This window comes from Scomber japonicus, chromosome 18, assembly GCF_027409825.1.
Source record: "Scomber japonicus isolate fScoJap1 chromosome 18, fScoJap1.pri, whole genome shotgun sequence".
Taxonomy (NCBI): Eukaryota; Metazoa; Chordata; class Actinopteri; order Scombriformes; family Scombridae; genus Scomber; species Scomber japonicus.
Window position 1 is genome coordinate 7048590 of NC_070595.1, and position 17948 is coordinate 7066537.

General features: G+C 39.4%; 1 long non-coding RNA gene across 1 annotated transcript in view; it reads left to right on the plus strand.

Moving 5' to 3' along the window:
• Positions 1-17527, plus strand: part of LOC128379115 (uncharacterized) — a 41756-nt gene extending 24229 nt beyond the window's left edge. The window contains exon 3 of the long non-coding RNA XR_008323385.1: positions 17206-17527. This is a non-coding gene — a long non-coding RNA (uncharacterized LOC128379115). The remainder of the gene's footprint in view (positions 1-17205) is intronic.
• Positions 17528-17948: the final 421 nt, after the last annotated feature.

Below are 17948 nucleotides of genomic sequence, written 5' to 3' on the forward strand. Positions count from 1 at the left end.
TTGTAGGGTTAGCTGGAATGTTGGACAACAGATTGTGTCTATATTCCAAAGGACCGGAGCTAATAAGTGTCTGCACAGAAGACTGGGTATATACTTGCTAAGTGGGTCACTGGCCTCTCGAAAAGACAAACGCTTCACTGCATGTGATCTGATGCTGAATGGGATTCTTCAGAGAGCGTGGGGGTTATGAAACAAAGTGGACATAACAAGAGGTAGAAAAATGGACATGTGAGCAGGGCAGGTCGATCTCCTCAAGAGTGTCTAGGAAAGTGTGGGTGGTTAAAGGGAATGGCTTTTTGTCCTTCTTGGCAACTGTTGAAGAGATATTGACATAAGATGCAAGTTCAAAATTCAGTATGATGAAATATTCAACAGCTGCTGAGAGGGAAGGAATACATTTAGTTTTAAATGTTTGCTCTGAATCAGTCAAAGATCTGGTGGTGGAATGATAGCATTTACATAACAAGTGGCATTCTGCTGAAGATTTTGTGGAGGGACAAGTCTTTGACAGCCAGCTAATCAGTGTATAGCACTGAATTAATGTCAGCAGTGCTATCACTGCACTGTTAGAGTACAATTTAATGAATTAGTAATTAGACTAATGAGTGTGACTGTTCCCCTCAGTGTGATAATTGGAACTGCTGTTGACAATTTTAAGTGCTAGAATACCAAATTTCGATTTTAATACGATGTTTTCATGTCAATGGATTTCCAGTTCCTTGAACTGATGTTGTTGAGGTAAATGTTCCATTCTTCTCAATAACAATTTGAATAAAACTGATTTGAGTCAAAAGTTTAGCTTTCTCTATTTGGTCTCTTCAGTGTGAGACAGTATACACCGTTTTCTGTTGGTTGACGGAACAAAGTCCACTGTAGTGATTTACTGCCACAGAAGATTACAATGGTAGTATACATTATTTGAATATCAGTGCTAAATCTCGTCATTCCTTAAATGCTGCTGTTACTGGAGTGCCGTGATTACTCAATGTTCTTATAAAAAGGGTTGTAGAAAGTCAGACAATACAGTATCAATTTTTTAGACGGATTGTGTGATGAATGCCTGGTTATTTGTAGCACTATTCCACACTCTTTGGTTAAAAGTAAACCAAGTTTACAGAGCGGAATCAGCCAGTGTATTCTGCATCATTGAATGCCATTTTCTAAGAATGTGAGTATTGACGTGGGTTGTCTTTGATTGCCAAAGCTCTCAATACGCTGTTGGCAGACGTTTCTCAGTGTTTGGAAATGACGACCAAAAATTGTACCACTTTGATTTTGCCTCTCAATTTATGTGTTCCTCATTTTTTAACATTTTCAGTGTAGTTGATAACTGTTGTGTCAGCATCCAGTTATGAAAGGTCATCCACTGGCATTCCATCAAAAAAAAAAGTTTCACCATTGTGTTGATTTGCCTGCAGAGGGCTGACCTACACCATACCAACCCAAATGACTTGCTTATTCGATTGGTGATCGGTAATAGGTGCGAAGTGAAGCAGGCAGCAAAGGAGGGTGAAATAACTTACCTAGGAATAGCTGCATTGTACACCAGTAACCAAGTGGTGGCGCATGGAGAGTATTCCAGATACAGTCTCTTTCGCTGTCTCAATTCAGCAACCGAATCCTTGGAAGGACATGGTCTATTAACACGTGACCTTCGTAGACCGCAAAGACTATCTGATCTACGGAGGATTCCCAGCTGTGTCGCCAACTATCCCCGCCCTTATCCTTGCGTCACAAAGCGGTCAGACTGCTCCTGTTGCCTAGCAACCTTGACTGCTGCAGTTGGCAATTGGGAAACAGCTAGTGGAAATGGAGCCAGAAATCTTAATTTCATAATTGTGGTAGCCCATCGAGGTCCAGCACCACCACCAGGGACACCCTGCTCAGCTGATGTATGATGTGAATGATTAATTTTGATGTATTTTTAAGAATTCACTCCATTTTCTTTTTGAACTAATCCCTGGAGTAGAGAGAAGAGCCTGTGCATTCCCTCTCTCCTCTGCTTCTTTCTGTAGCAGCAGCTCAACTTCAACACAACTACCTGACTGTACTGTGATAAAATCATCTCAATCTACAGCTCCACTAACACTTTTCTCACAAAAATAACCTCATTGACAGAAAGATGCAGTAAATTATGTCATTATGTCATTCAGTCTGTCATGCAGCTATAATAAAAACCCTGACTGTTCAATCTAATGATTATTATACATTTAGAGGCACAGAAGCAGCGCTGTTCTTCTGTCCTGGAAAAATATGAAGCTTCATTTTGTATTCAGAAACCTGATGTGGCAGCTACAACTGTTAGATTTCATGTGGGAGACCAACATTTATCTTCCAAAAGGAATCATATTATATATCAAAATGCGGGAGAGACAGAAAGAGCCACACAGATCAGTTCATCAGATCATGTTCTCCTCAGCATGAGAACATGTTTACCGCTTGAACATAATCAGGACTATGGCTGCTAGCAGCTGAGATGACCGGTTGGATTCACCCAATTAGTGGCATTATTTGGATAAACTGACCATGTTTGCAATCTAAATTCTTGCCTGACAAAACATGTTGATGTGCAATGCATGCCGGTTAGATTTGTATCTAATTTGCACACATGGGCAACAAAACAGAAAACATTCCATAATCAAATATACAGATAACCTAATATATAAACATTACATCATTTCTTAATTCTCATTAACCCATTGGGAGAAGTACTAACTATCTATTGCCATCTTTCTCCCTTTCCATCAGTGGGTTAGGGGGTTAGGTTGAATAGTCGAATGAAAATTTTGCACTTCCCCCATGTGTGTCCATGTGTTGTTGGCCACATCCTTTGTTTGGTTAATAGCCCTCCTGCTGCTACTGTCTGGTTCAAGTATGAAGCTAAAAGCAGTCAGACCTCTTAGAGCTCTGCCAAAAACCAAAGTCAAGATAAATTATTAAAAAGAATAATAATTTCTATAATTTATTTGAATATCTTTATTTCAGGAATGAGATGTGAATGAGTTTGACATGTCAGCTGATGATGGTCGGCATGTTGACCGGCTCATAGTGATCCAATTAATAACCAAATGACTTTACTTTCAATGCTGCAATAATACTACTACTGCTACTAATAATAATGATAAAGGTTGCACTTTATTTTACATACACTAACACGATGTAACAAATTAAATAAAAACTAGAAATATGTTCTCATTAGACAGTGAACAAACAGTCATATCCTAATTAGACTGTGTACACCTAAATTATGCTGCCATTAGAAACCAATTAGGAGATCCTAATACACTGTTAGACACCCTTTTACAAGATCATAGTCTAATTAGTAATCAAATGCAATTCTACCCTCACTATCAACCTATGCTTTAATTTGACACCACATTTAATGCTACTAACATGGGCCTATGACAGCTTAATTAGACAAAATGATATTAAGTGATATATAAGCAAACACATTAGGTATCTTAGTTTTTACAGAAACATTCAGTCAATATTTACATGCAACAGTATTTTATCTGGATAGATAAGACTTTGGGTAAGGATGATCATTAAAATGTGTCAGCGTGCACTTCAGTCTCAATTTAAAGATGCACTTATGGTTTCAGCTGCTGTGAGATGCTGCAGGGACTTGATAAAACCAAAGGAAAGAATTTGACGTACAACCATCAGAACATCAGTACTGATATTTCAGATACTTTCAGTGACACCTGAATATCATTATTGTAAGATTCAGACATTAATCTGACATCTCTCAGACCTGCTTGAGTCACATTAATACATTTATATTTAGACAGAAAATACCCGACAGTGGTTGCTCTGGTCGGCCCACTGGGGTGATATAATATACCAGTTGGAATGGTTGTGTTTTCAAGTGGGTTTTAAAGGTGGAGACCGAGTCAGAATTGTTATAGGTTTAAAAAAATGAACAAGTGAATAATGAGTAAAACAATAAGTGAAACACTCGCGCTTGAATTTCATAAACACTTTTGAGGTCTTCTTCCAAATAGTCATCCAGCTTAATTTGCTTCATGATTGAAGATGTCCTCTTGGTGTACACGCATGTCAGGTCTCTGTTCTGTCTGGTTCATGGATGTAATATCTGGTAAAGGAGCGACAAGGAAGATGAAGCCAAGTGACATAAAGTGCATGAAAATATTCCCAGTGGGTTTTAACAGCCCATTAGTCTGACGGCCTGTTGCTACAAAAATACACACAGTCCCACAGGCCTTCTGCCCTTCATGTCATGCTGTATTTTGACGTGCAAATATTTGTCAATTTTCAACATTTTTAACATACATACACATAATGGCAAACACATTTAAAACAAATAGCTGCCTTTACATAAATAAAGTTAGTCCCAGCACAATAAACATAAGGACTACATTACATGTAAAAGAAGACAGATCAAAATGATTTCAAATAGAAAAATATGACAGCTCTTTTCTTTACATTCCAAGTAAAATAACAGGCACAATGGACTTAAGGCCTTTACCTCAAGTGAAAAGTAGAAAAGGTGTGAAGAGTGTAGAGCAGTCTCTCTATCTCTCTCTTTAAAATATTTTCTATTTCCTTTCCTAGCACAATGAGCTGAAGGTTAATATTTCAAGTACAGTCTACTTTCCTAACTCTGGAGCAGGTCATATTTTGTCACTTTCCCCACATTTCTCTAACCGTCAACAATCCATTTAGTTTGGCTCGTTTGAGTGGTGCTGATGCCGTGACGGAAATGTCTTGGCGTATCAGCTGGAGTATTGGTGCTCTTCAATGTCAGGATAGGATGATGTTTTTGGGTGTGGACCCACACTGAGGTCCACCAGCTAGTGATGTCTGGTCTATAGTCATCAAGTGCAGCCCACACTTAAGCCCCCGTTTACCGCTGTGATATCACTGTGCTAACACGGCGGCCAGTGCTTCAATGAATGTCGTGACATCTGTAATAGAGACGAAATTTTCCTGCACGACAACCTTTTAGCTTTCTTTCTTTTTTTCCATCCACTGCTTTTTTCGTTTTCTAACTTTCTGCCTGCTGCCATCCTCTCCTCCATCTGTCATGGTTTCATCTGCCTGCCCCTTAAGTGTTCCTCTGTTCCTCAGTTGTCACTCCTTAGCCACATCCTCTCTGGATCTGAAAGCTGTGTAGGATTTGTGTGTGTGCGTAGGTTGATATATGGAGGAATGTGTGTGTGTGTGTGTGTGTGTGTGTGTACGTGTGTGTGTGTGTGTGTGTGTGTGTGTGTGTGTGTGTGTGTGTGTGTGTGTGTGTGTGTGTGTGTGTTGCACAAATGGGGGGTTGTTCAGCTTCTTGAATGCTTCAAAAGCAGAGTGGTAATTTCTTTTTCTTCCCTTTTTTGGCAGAATGCACAGGGTTTAGTTGTCATGACTTTCATATGGTTGCTATGCAACCATAGGAAGACGTCTCCAGCTAATCCATATACATAGCTCTTCACACCTCCACGCTCTTCCTGCTCATCCTCTTTTCCTTCCTTTCTCCTCCTTCTTTCTTTCGTCTTTTTCAACTTCCTGCTGAATTTCTTCTTCATCTGCTTTCTCACCTCACTTCATCCTCTCTCTCTCTCTTTTTTTTTTCTCTCTGAAAGATATGTCTTTCCCGTGTGCCCCCCGTCCTCTTCTGTCATCCTTCTGCCATGCTGCTGCCTCCCCCTGCCCACCTTACTCTTCTGGTCTGGGCTCAGCTGCTGGCAAAGCTTATGGCATTCAAGGTCACCCACACTGTGCTTTCAGTCTGGCGTGTGTGTATGTGTGTGTATGTGTGTGTGTGTGTGTGTGTGTATGTATGTGTGTGTATGTATGTGTGTGTGTGCGTGTGTGTGAGATAGTTGGGGGAGGATACTACACAGTATAATCTCAGCATGTCCCCACCCATACACTAGTACCATGTGCATGTGCATATACTCATGCATGTGCATAATAGCGTCTGTGTGTCGCTTTGGCATGAGTGCATGTCCTCATTTCTTTGTCCACTTTCCTATCCATCCAAGCCGTGTGTGTGTGTGTGTGTGTGCGTGTGTGTGTGTGTGTGTGTGTGTGTGTGTGTGTGTGTGTGTGTGTGTGTCCTCACACCGCACATATCTGTGTGTCCTCATGTGGCCTGCTTGTATAACCATTCCCTGAGGTCATATAGGCGTTGATATAGGAAGCTCTGTGCTGTGTGAAAAACACGGGACCTGCTATCTGTCCGTCTGCAGCCACTTCACCCTGCTCATTCTGACACTCATCTATGACACAGACACCCGGAGTGTTTCAGAGAGAGAGAGAGATTTGTTATTGTAGAAGAAGTAATTGGGTTCAAAGTTGCACAAAGCTACAAAGTGCATGATTATGTCTACATGGTATAAACAGGATATTTCATAGTATGTTATAGAAACTGACATATTTTAACGTAATCCCGTCTAAAAACTCCCAACACATGCACATCCATATGCATGTGTGCCTATGCGCTCACTGAGTAGGCTATACAATGAACAACAGTGAATGAGATCCAAATAAAAGTCACATTCTGTTCCAGGAAACTGACAGATGGATAAATGAGCTAATACCCCTCTGACAACATGGTGCTTAATAAAACAAGGACATCATGCCACTAATTATGTAGAACACTGAAGTGGATTACTTGAAGTCTTCCTCCACTCAAAAATGTGGTTTGCTTATTGGAAATGTGATTTTTAAAAGGTGGGCCTACAAACATGATTGGTGACATCACACATTGATTGAAGCCAATCCCGGTCCAGTATTCAACTCACATTTACATCACAAGTGTGATGTGGAAACTTGAAGCTTCTAGTGCACAAACACTGAGAATGTAGTTTACAGTGATGTAGCAGACATCTTTTGAATTTAATTAAACACTTAATTAAATATATTTGCATATTCATAGATTTTTGAATTTTTAATGAAGGAGAAGGATTTGAATACAATAATTACACGTTTTTGAATGGAAAAAAATGTCAGGCACACATTATTCTAAAAAGAACCTTTGGCAGGTTGTAAAACTCCCTAATGTGTTAATAAAGGCTTTTTACATTTGTACATTTTAAAGGATGGACTCACATTTCTTTGGCTGTAATCATTCTGTACATTCATTATACATGATGGGGGGCACAGTATACAGTCCTGCTTTTGAGCAAAAATGTATTTAAAAGCTTCAGTCATCCACATTAGTCAAGTCAATATCTTTCAGTTAGTCTTTTTAGTGCCAAATTCCATCTATTTGTCATGACCCCTCCACTGCAGCTGAACAGGAAAACACTGTCCATCCAGACACAAAGACGGAATTGTGTACGGTAAAGACTGTAACTGTGGAAGATAGTCACTTTAGTAGACTAACTCAGACAGCTGAAGCCTCAAGTTTCACACCTACTTTTAGACACATTCTAGCTCAAAACGAGGACTTGGTTGATATTGTTCCCCATCAATTACGTTGTAAGTGCATTATGAAAGGATATTCTAATGGTCAGTATGAACAGGAGAAATGCTGCTGCATTCCAAGTTGGAAGTCAGAGCTGGGAATGACATCACACCTGAGTTTGAATTGTTCCAGTTTAAAAGTCAGAAAACCAGTTCTTGCCAGGTTAGCCATTGAATACCACTTGATAAAAACACATTTTGCTGTATTTCGTGCATACAAACAGCATAGCATCATGTCCACGGATAGATGTTGGACAGTGCTATATGACTGATTTAATGAGACATAAATAAGACAAACTGCTAATAAACACTATATTACTACGCAGTATTTTCACACTGTTAAAGCACGGGGCAGACATCTGGGATTTTGGACACCAGACAGAGTGTGAACTTTTCCTTTACATCGTACAAGTTGGACTAAATGTTTAAATACATAATCCAGTGATGAACCTTGAACCTGCCTTAACAGCTTCAATCTCCTTTTAGCTCTGTTTTGGTCTCCACCAACATCAGAGAAAAATATCTAGCTAAATGCAATCACATGGAGCACTCACATGTGTTGACTGGCTGTGTCCGTACAAATGTTCTAGCTCTGGGTGCAAAAAGGATCGTTTGACGGGAGACGTTTTGATACTACTTGGTACTGAGTACTGATACCCAGCTCTACTGATCTATAAAGCAGAAGTTAATGATGTATTAACCATTAATACATTTATTAGATACAACTTATAAGCACCCCAATAGCTCCTTATTAGAAAGTGGAATTTATTGTATCGTAGTTCATGTTACTGTCATCACTTAATGTATATTTTGTTTTGTTTGCATATTTTTTCATGCAGCAATAAATCATTTTTCTATCTCAGTGGCACATTCAGTGATGCTGACAGGTCATCATGTTTTCTCTGTGTTGGTTTTCCCACATACCATTGAGCCATGAGGAACAACAGTTTCTTTACAGTCGAGCTTCTTTTACTCATTGTAATAAAACCAGTTTTTTAAAAAAAAAATGGTTATATTAAAATTTGCATATAACTGATTTTTTTTTTGTTTTTTTTTGGCATGATGTAGCTTTGTTGCCCCTGAAACTCCTCCAGGCGTGCTCATCTGGCACAGTGTCAAACCTGTCCTCATCATTTAACTGGAGGCACCTGTTGAACGCACCCACCACCACTCCACCCCCAGTCTCTCATCCTTCATGTCCGTAATCCAACCTGTCTTTATTATTTGCATACTGTCACCTGTCTTTTGTTTGACTCCTCACGTGTTAGCCTATATTTTCAGTCTATCTGCTACAGTGCGGTCATACCAATACATCTAAATAGAGAATATATTTTACCATGACCATTGAAATACCACAACAATGGAAACATTATTGTATAACTTGACATGATTTGCTTTAATTTAATGTAGACTTTGGGACGGATCCGATCCAGACCTCGGTATCGGGCGCCGATCGTGGATTTGTGCATATCTAATTTAACGTTAAACAAGAAATTGATGGATTTCTTGCATTAATCACTACCACTAATTAATCCACGTAGCCCAGCCACGGAGAATTATTACCCACCTCTGCAGTTTCCCTCAGGTTTTGCACTTTGAATAAATTAAAAACATTAGTAACCCTTATCAGAGTTCATGATATGTGTTTACTCAAGGGACAAGACATTTCTATTTAATTGGCTGTTATTTCATTGTGTAGGTGAGGTGGAGGTGCTCGCTTCAAAGGCTGCTGTTGTGGAATCAGCCAAGCGTGAAAAAACACTAAAACTACGATTTCCAATTATGCTTCACACTCCAAAAGCAAAACAACACAAACTCTTTAAAAGTTACCCTGGAGGTGGTTTTCCAGACTCTTTTTTGACATAACCATAACATTCAAATTCCAGCTATAGTGTGACTGCAGCTGAACTCGTTGCTCCTTATCCCACTTGGACTGATGAACAGACACATTGTACTGTTTGTAGTCCACACTTACCAGTAGATCAGCTTTCTGTTCTTATCATTGAAACATACTTGCTTTCTTCCCATCAGTACATTCATACCATCTAGTCTAACGAAGCTCAAACTACTCATGTGTCAAAACCTGCATAGCAATTTCCTGCTTTGTACACAATGTGTCATATTGCACATACTTAGTTTTAATGAACACTTAACATGTTTGACATGAATGGAATGTTAAAGGATGTGTTCACAATTGTTCAAGTCTGTCTTAAAACAACAATCAGGAGCCCAAATGAACATTGAAACCTGTTCTTGCTCTAATCATTCCTCCTGTTCATACTGAACATTAGAACTTTTCTTCAATCAATCAATAAATCTTTATTTATATAGGGCCAAATCAAATCACAAGTTATCTCAAGACACTAGATCAGGTAGAGCAGGTCTGGACTGTACTCCTTTTAATTTTAAGAGACCCCATGAGTGGCACTTGGTGACAGCAACAAGGAAAAACAAAGCAAAATCCACAGTCCTCCTCCTCCTGTGAAAAAATGTATTTAAAAGTTGATCTGAAGCTTACTGTACATGAAGCTTCAGCGTCCAAATGAGTCATCATTTCTGACTTGAATAGCTGTGAGCTCAAGCCTTATTAAAATGGATTCATGACTCGTCATTTCCCACATAATGAAGACTTGTGGGAATCAGTGATTTATAAATATATACCTAAGACACAGGTGTGTTTTTTCTGCAGTGGTTCACACTGAAAGAGATTATCACAATAAGACAGATGTGTCCAGTCCAGGTTAATAATCAGTAGAGAAAGGAAGTAGTATACACATCAGACAAGACTCCATGACAAACGTAATCCCTGGAGCACTGAGTTCACTCTAAGGGTAATTATGAAAATGTACTTTTTCTTGTTGTGACAAATTACCATCATCCAACATCTTTACTTGATGAGGAGCATCAGTTTTTCTTATTCCCTTTCTTCCTTGTTACAAAATCTGTCCATCTTCTACCTTATTTACCTTAGATAGTATATTTGTATTTGTCATATAGCATCATTGCATGTGTTTATGTTATACCTTGACAGTAAGATTATAATTTTTGTCAGTGTAACACGTTTAAATTTAACTGGTGTACATTTTATCATGTTAACCATTTCACCATATTCTCCTTTAAAAGTGTCCTGGGCCTCCATTTATCTCAACTGGGGTACCAGGCCTTTATTGGAAGCAGGCTTTTCGAGACTAGAGGCCTTTATTTCTAATTCCCTCTGTTTGATATGTACATTTGCTTATATTTTAGCTGGAAATCTCCTTGTATTTCCTCTAATAGTGTCCAGGACCTTTATTTACCCTAATGCAGAGGATTACAGGCCTTTATTGGAAGCAGGCTTATATCGTGAGGCTTTTATTTCTAATCCTTTGTGCCTACTCATTTTCCGATCTGCTTCCATTTGCTCTGTTTTGAATTTTGATTTTTTAAAATATTTATAATCACAATACTATCATTGTGTTATTATAGTAATGCACTTTACACATAACATGCTCATGGATGAATGCTCATATTAAAATAGTTAAACTATGACTGTCACAATAATTACATTTTGACTTAAAAAATGGCGTACAATAACATAACTATGAACATCATGTCTATATATCGACTTATCATACGATGCATGGACTTAACCTTAATTATTTTTTACCTCAATATTGCCATACATCACATTAGCAGCTAAGAGGCTATTCATGTCACATTGGCTAGGCAATAGCGTCCTCCATTCCTCACTGTGCACTTCCAGAGTGGAGACTGCAGAAGCTAACGGCATCAAATGATAAAATTATAGTTTATGATTATTTTTTCTGGGACAATATGTCACCCAACAGAAGTAGTTATCGGGACAGGCCTAATTCAAACAATATTGCATCTTCAACGTCCCCCTCTCCTCTATGTGTGGGTCAACTTTAAGTAAAAATAGCATGTATAGTGTTGAATTTATTAAACTAAAGTGGTGGAAATGTAGCCTACTTTGGAGGGTTCTGCATGTACTTATATAGCCTGAGTTAAATCCAGATAAATACTATTTAACTAGCATGCACGTTATACCACAGGCACTAGGCCATTATTAGAGACAAGGCTTTTAATTGACTACTCGCCACTATTAGGGGAAGTACTTCAGCTGACATTTGCTAATTGGCAGTAAACACAACCTGGATTCGTTTTTCTCTCTGTCTGTACAAGTGTTCATTACACACCTATGTCGAGAACACCACACCCAGCGCAACGTGAGAATAATTCAGGGATGTTATCAACCTGTTGAGACGGTGAACTGCTATCACACTATAGAACATATTGTTCAACCAGTTATATGGACTCTCCTCTCATCTGTCATCCCTATAGTTTCACATGTACTGTATAACCTCAGCGAATACACTGCTCTGTCATCACAGCTCTTTGACTAATAAGCATATGATCCCAATTTTACAGCCCAGCTGCTTACTAAATTAAAAAAGCACAGATGCAAAGTGGAGCTTCAAAGCAGGGAAAAGACATTTTCAATTATATTTACAGATTACGCTCTTATCTCTTCTTGTCTTAGTAAAAGCTGCTGAAAAACACTTTATTTAGCCTGGTCTGATTGGTGCGGAGTTGATTTGCATCCATATTCTCCTCACTGCCTCAGAAGAAAGAGGGTCACACACCCACACACACACTCACACACAAACACACACTCTTGGCTCAGTACCCACAGTTGTTGCTACACATTGTGTGTGTGTGTGTGTGTGTGTGTGTGTGTGTGTAGGTGGGTTGGAGGGTGTTTCTAGGCTCCAGATGCACCCACATCCATAAGTCACAGAAGGAAAGAGTCCAAAAAACAACAGGATAGCAGCAGATAGAATACCCTATGACCTCATCTCCACCTGCTGCCAAATAGTGAGATAGAGCCTCAAGACTACAAATACACACACTCACACACACACAAACACACACACACACACACACCATGGGGGGTGGAAAGGGTCACGGAGGACAAGACACACACACACACACACACACACACACATACACTCGTGATTATTTACTAAAAGTCCCACATGTGTGTATGTATGTGCGTCTGCATGTCATTACTTCAACTCAACAATTCAGATGTACATACATGCACGCGTACATATGTCTACGTGCACATTCTCTGACTGCACGTTGCATATTCATGTGTGTGCACACGTGTGACTCTTTTTGTTTAATCCATTTCGGCGCTTCTCTCTGTTAAAGGATGCAAATTTAGTGTGATATGAGCATCAGGTCACAGTAGCTGGCTGGTAGAGTAGCAGACTGGCAATCATCATGGTTTGAATCTGCTGTCAAACATGAAAATTCCATCATATTGGTCTGATTAGAGGACAGTTATTAACATCTCCCTCAAGCTATGTCGGCTAACTTGTTTTTCTTTATAGATTAAAGTAGCATAATGTTAGATAAATGATTATTATCAGCAGTAGTACTACAGCTGCAACTGCTACAATAGATGGAATCATGAAATCATTCACTGTTTATTTTTACCGCCCCATCCCCCACCCTTTTTTTTTTTTTAACATCTTGTACATTTTTTTCCGTTGCTGCTCTAATCTACTCTATTCATGCAAAGACCAGTTTGAAGAATGTGTTTCCTCCCATGGGAAAAAAGGTCTTATATTAAGTAGTAGGTTTTATTCATTATTTTTGTAGACTGTATTAAATATATGGACATTTTGAAAGAGATGACGGCAATTCATTTTCTGTCATGAATTAATGAATCAAATAACTAACTGTTGCGGCACCTAAGTAATTTACTGAAGAGTCAACAGTGCATTAGTGATGACTATTTTCAGTCTCACATTAATACACATTAATGAGTATTTACAGTAGAAAGACCCTAAACTCCATAAAGGTGGACTATATGACAATATATAGTTATATAAAGTTATTATGTTGTATTGTATTGTCTTATGTTACGTTATACATTGTATCATAATGTTACATTACGTTGTGTTACGTCACCTTGCATTACACTACATTGTACTGTATTGTGTTACATTACATTGGATTGTATTACATTACAGTACAGTAACTATACTGTACTTTTAATACTGTATATCAACCTGTACTAGGCCATTGTGCCCAGTGTTGGAAGTCAATGATCAAGACTCTTTTATAGATGTAATGGATTTATACATCAGTACTATGCAGTTCTTTGGTTTTTGAATTTTTTCTTACTGAGAATGTGTGATATCATCATATATGTGATGTTGGATTTCATTTCTTCTATCTATCTACCCCTTGTGCCCATGTTCACCCAGTGCAACAATGTGTCTGTTTTAATATTCTGGACAACAATAGAGCTCTACGACACAGTGGATTAAGATAAACCAGGCTTCACAGATAATAGTTTTCAGTGGGATCAATTAATTGTCGGTTTGGCATCTTTCATGGGAGTGTTAACAGTTGGAGACATATTGTGAACGGTCAACCGTATCCATGAATGAAAAGAAATATTTGAAAAGAAATGGAAGTGGTTGTGCTTTAAAGGCAGTGAATTCAGGTCCAGAAGAGCACAGAGCCACCAGGTCACCCTGTCATTTATTATTCTGGTTTTCTTCATTTTGACAGCCAAATAGTTGTCAATTTTGGTGACTGCAATGTTGTTTTTTTTCTTCCACTTTCACAGCCAATTTGGCAGGCAACCAGCCATCTACTCAGAGTTTCTTTTACATCCTGACACTTGTACAGTGCTTCTGGTAGAGCACTGATAGCAGCTCACTCTGTGCTTCTGTCACTGTGTAGCTGATGGGGGGATGGAAGTCATTTTTATCCCCTTCTTACAGAATGATGCATATTGTACGAAAAGGCTCTTTCTTCTCATCCTCTCTCTCTCTCTCTCTCTCTCTCTCTCTCTCTCTCTCTCTCTCTCTCTCTCTCTCTCTCTCTCTCTCTCTCTCTCTCTCTCTCTCTCTCTCTCTCTCTCCCTCTCTCTCTCCCTCTCCCTCTCCCTCTCCTTCTATCTTCCCTCATAAGATTAATCTTGATGTCTCTTTCATTTGGCGTTTCCTGCTGCCAGTTAATTAGCCCCTCTGCTGAGGTTTGTTTGCCTGGGAGGCAAATAAATGTGTTAGCGTGTTAGTTGGGGGAGATGAGACAAGTAGCGCGCTGCCTCTCGTTGTTATATTATCAAAAATTAGAAGTGAAAAGAGGAAAGGTGTGTGTATGTGTGAACCTTGACAATAAGAGAATTCACACCCTGAGCTTTGTGTTGGTGTGTATTTACTTCTATGTGGGTGGCATTTTTATGAGTGGAGGCGTTTATCTATATGCCTTTTCACTATTTATGTATCCACAAGTGATGCCAAATGGGTTACGAGTGATTTGGGCTCAGCTTTGTATTCAGTTAAAAAAGTAGGGTGTCTATCTCATCATATAGAATATTCCTACAGCCTTTACTCTCATGTTTGCCTCCGTGTGTGTGTGTGTGTGTGTGTGTGTGTATGTGTGTGTGTGTGTGTGTGTGTCTGTCTTCATCATGAACATAACTCGAGTTTGCCCATATAAGAAAGAGACTTGCACAAAAAACGTGTGTGTGACAGAGACCCAACCCAAGAGCAGCTTGCACAGATGGAAGAAGATTAACAGGGAATGTGTGTGTGTGTGTGTGTGTGTGTGTGTGTGTGTGTGTGTGTGTGTGTCTGTGTGTGTGAACGTGTCTGTACATTGTGTGCATTCAAATGTGGATTGCCAACAATAGATTTTCCACCCAGTAGCTGCTTTGCATACTGAACAAGTACTGTGTGATTTGTTATTGCTGAATGAAATCTAAAACAATCTTGTTATTGCACATTGCTTAATTTGTCTCTCCCATACATTAATCGAGGCTCTTGTGCATAAACACTAGTATACGCCAGTAAAAGAAATCTTTCATCAGTATGCGTTTAATTACAATCATTGTTTTTTAGAGTCACAGCTCGACAGATGTTCTTCAAACTATGATTTGGAGTATTTTAGCAGTACAAACACTAGGTACTCATAATGCTCTTTCAGCATCTTCTTGATGGTGATGTTATTTTTGGAAATGTGTTCAATCAGTCTACATGACAAAAAACAAAGAACAAATCTCAGCTCCTCTTTTCCTAAGAATATGAAAAAAGAAGACTGCTTTCCTTCCATCCAATCTCTTTACATGCTTTTTCAGGGTTACTTCGTGTCCCAACATGAACCGGGTTCCAGTTCATTACAAGACTAATGCATAAAAAAACAAATAGGTTCATATCACAGAGCTTATTCACCTGGTGTTTTATCTGTCAGGGAGTTATTCTTATTCTAGGACGATAACTATATGAAGCCTCCGTCTTGCGTTGCTGTTTTTAGGGGCCAGCCTTGATGCTGCAAGCTTTGATGTCCAAGACACATTTCCCTACGGAGACTATAAAGTGTTTCTGTTCTTTTTTCAAACGCTTCCATCTATACGTTTCCTGATGCTTATCTCAGGCTTGGTTGCAATGGTATCAAACTAAGCAAAGTAGCTCAGACACCCTTCACACTATACTTCCCTATAATCCCTCCAGTGTGTTCAGAGTCTGCCCCAGGATATCCTCCCATTTAGACATGCCTGGAATATCTTTCCGTCCCAGAGGTATCCAAATTACACACCCAAACCACCTTAACTGACTTTCAATGTGAAGGAGCCGTTCTTCTTCCAGAACTCATCACCCTGTCAAGTAAATTCATTTGTAACTGCCGTCAATTCTCTTGAAGAGCTCCGTCTTCACCGCGGCAGTCCGATACAAAGCTGCCATTAAAGCTACTGCTGATTCACTGATCTGTCAGTCTCACACTTCATCTTCCCCTCACTCATGAACAAGACCCTGAGATCCTTTATAGCTTTACTTGGGGTAGAAACTTGTTGGCATCACAAAGAGGGCCACCCAACATTTACAGAGGTTACCACTGCTTCAGACCTGAAGGTGTTGACTGCTTCATAGTGGGCTACAAACTGTCCCAGTGGGCACTAGAGTTGAAGGAGTAAATCATCAGCAAGTACATCCCAAGAGAATGTCCTTACCAGAGAAATTACATCATTGGTTTTTTTCTTTTCATTCAACAAGGACCTCATGTAGACCTTTTGCCGTGAACAAGGCTCAACGTTTTTGCTGAACAACCCTGTATGATTTTTATTCTGCATTGGCATCCCTACTGTGCCATCTGATTGACCCCATTCCAATGAACGATAGGGTTGCTTTGGTCTAAAAGTGGCCTTATAGAGGTTCTCAGAGTAGATATTTGGGTCAACAAAATCCCTGTAGGTTTTGAGTTTCTTTTACTCTTGACCACCTTCATTCCTTCACTTTAACCAAGTCGTTTTTGTACCGTAACCTAACCATACTGCAATAAGGTGGTGGCAGATCAGATAACAGATTGTGAATCATTTTTGTAATGGACATTAACTTTGTCTGAGGCTGGAAAAATACTGTTGTTGTACTGGTATGGGAACTATTTCAGAAAATGCTAACATGGGTCATTTTCAAAGGCAAAAATCAATTGTCAGGGAAATGTTTTTCTGTGTATCTATTTTCAATTTTCAATTTCAATTATATTTGACTTTTTAGTTTGGAAAATGTATTAAGTCCTGAAGTAACCAAGCTGATTGCTTTCCACTAACTTTTGGACTTTGACTAGAGATTTTGTCCATTAACACCACAAGTGGAGTCACAGACATTGGACATTCGTGGCACAGTTACATAACAACAATGATAATAATAATAATGATAATGTTCTGTGGTTGTATTCTAACCTATCTGTGTTTTTCTTTTACAGGTGGAGCCACTGAAGAAACCTACCTGCACATGTTGAGAGGCAGAGCCAAGCACTGTGTTTTTCAGATGGACACTGGGAAACCACCAGCATTCTTTGCATTCTTTTTCAAAAGACCTAAGACAGAGGAACATACTCAAGGTTGACAGAACAATTTTACCTCCCACCGTCTCCTCCTCATCCCCTGATCCAATCAGAGAGACCTCTTCTGCTTTCTACCTCCCAGAGAAATAGAAAAGGAAAAAAATAAACAGGAATTTCTTATCAGTTAGCAGTTGTTCCTTTTATTTTCTTCGTGCAACATTTCTCCATTTACCTCAGGGATTTTCTCCCATTGCCTACCTCCTCCACCGAACAGCCAACCCAGTGACTGGAACACAGAGCGAAAATACACCTGTGACCTCTCACTGCTGTTACCGTGACAACCTGTATTGCCTCTCAAGTTCTCCTCACTGCAACCGTGACGACCAGCAATGACCTTTGACCTCTTACCACCTGCCAGTTCAGACCTGCTCACTGCCTAAATTGTACTGATCCATACGTGTAGCCTGAACATCAAGCAAGTTATTACTGGAAGGAGAAGGGTCATTTTATTCTGTATCCGACGGGCAACTATATACCTCAGCAGACACAGCTTCTTGACACTCAGTCAAGGAAACACAAGGGAACTGTTCAGCCACAGCATTCACAAGCCTGGTGCTTCAATCGGCTCAGCAGGTAACACACAGACGCCAGCCTGGTGCTTC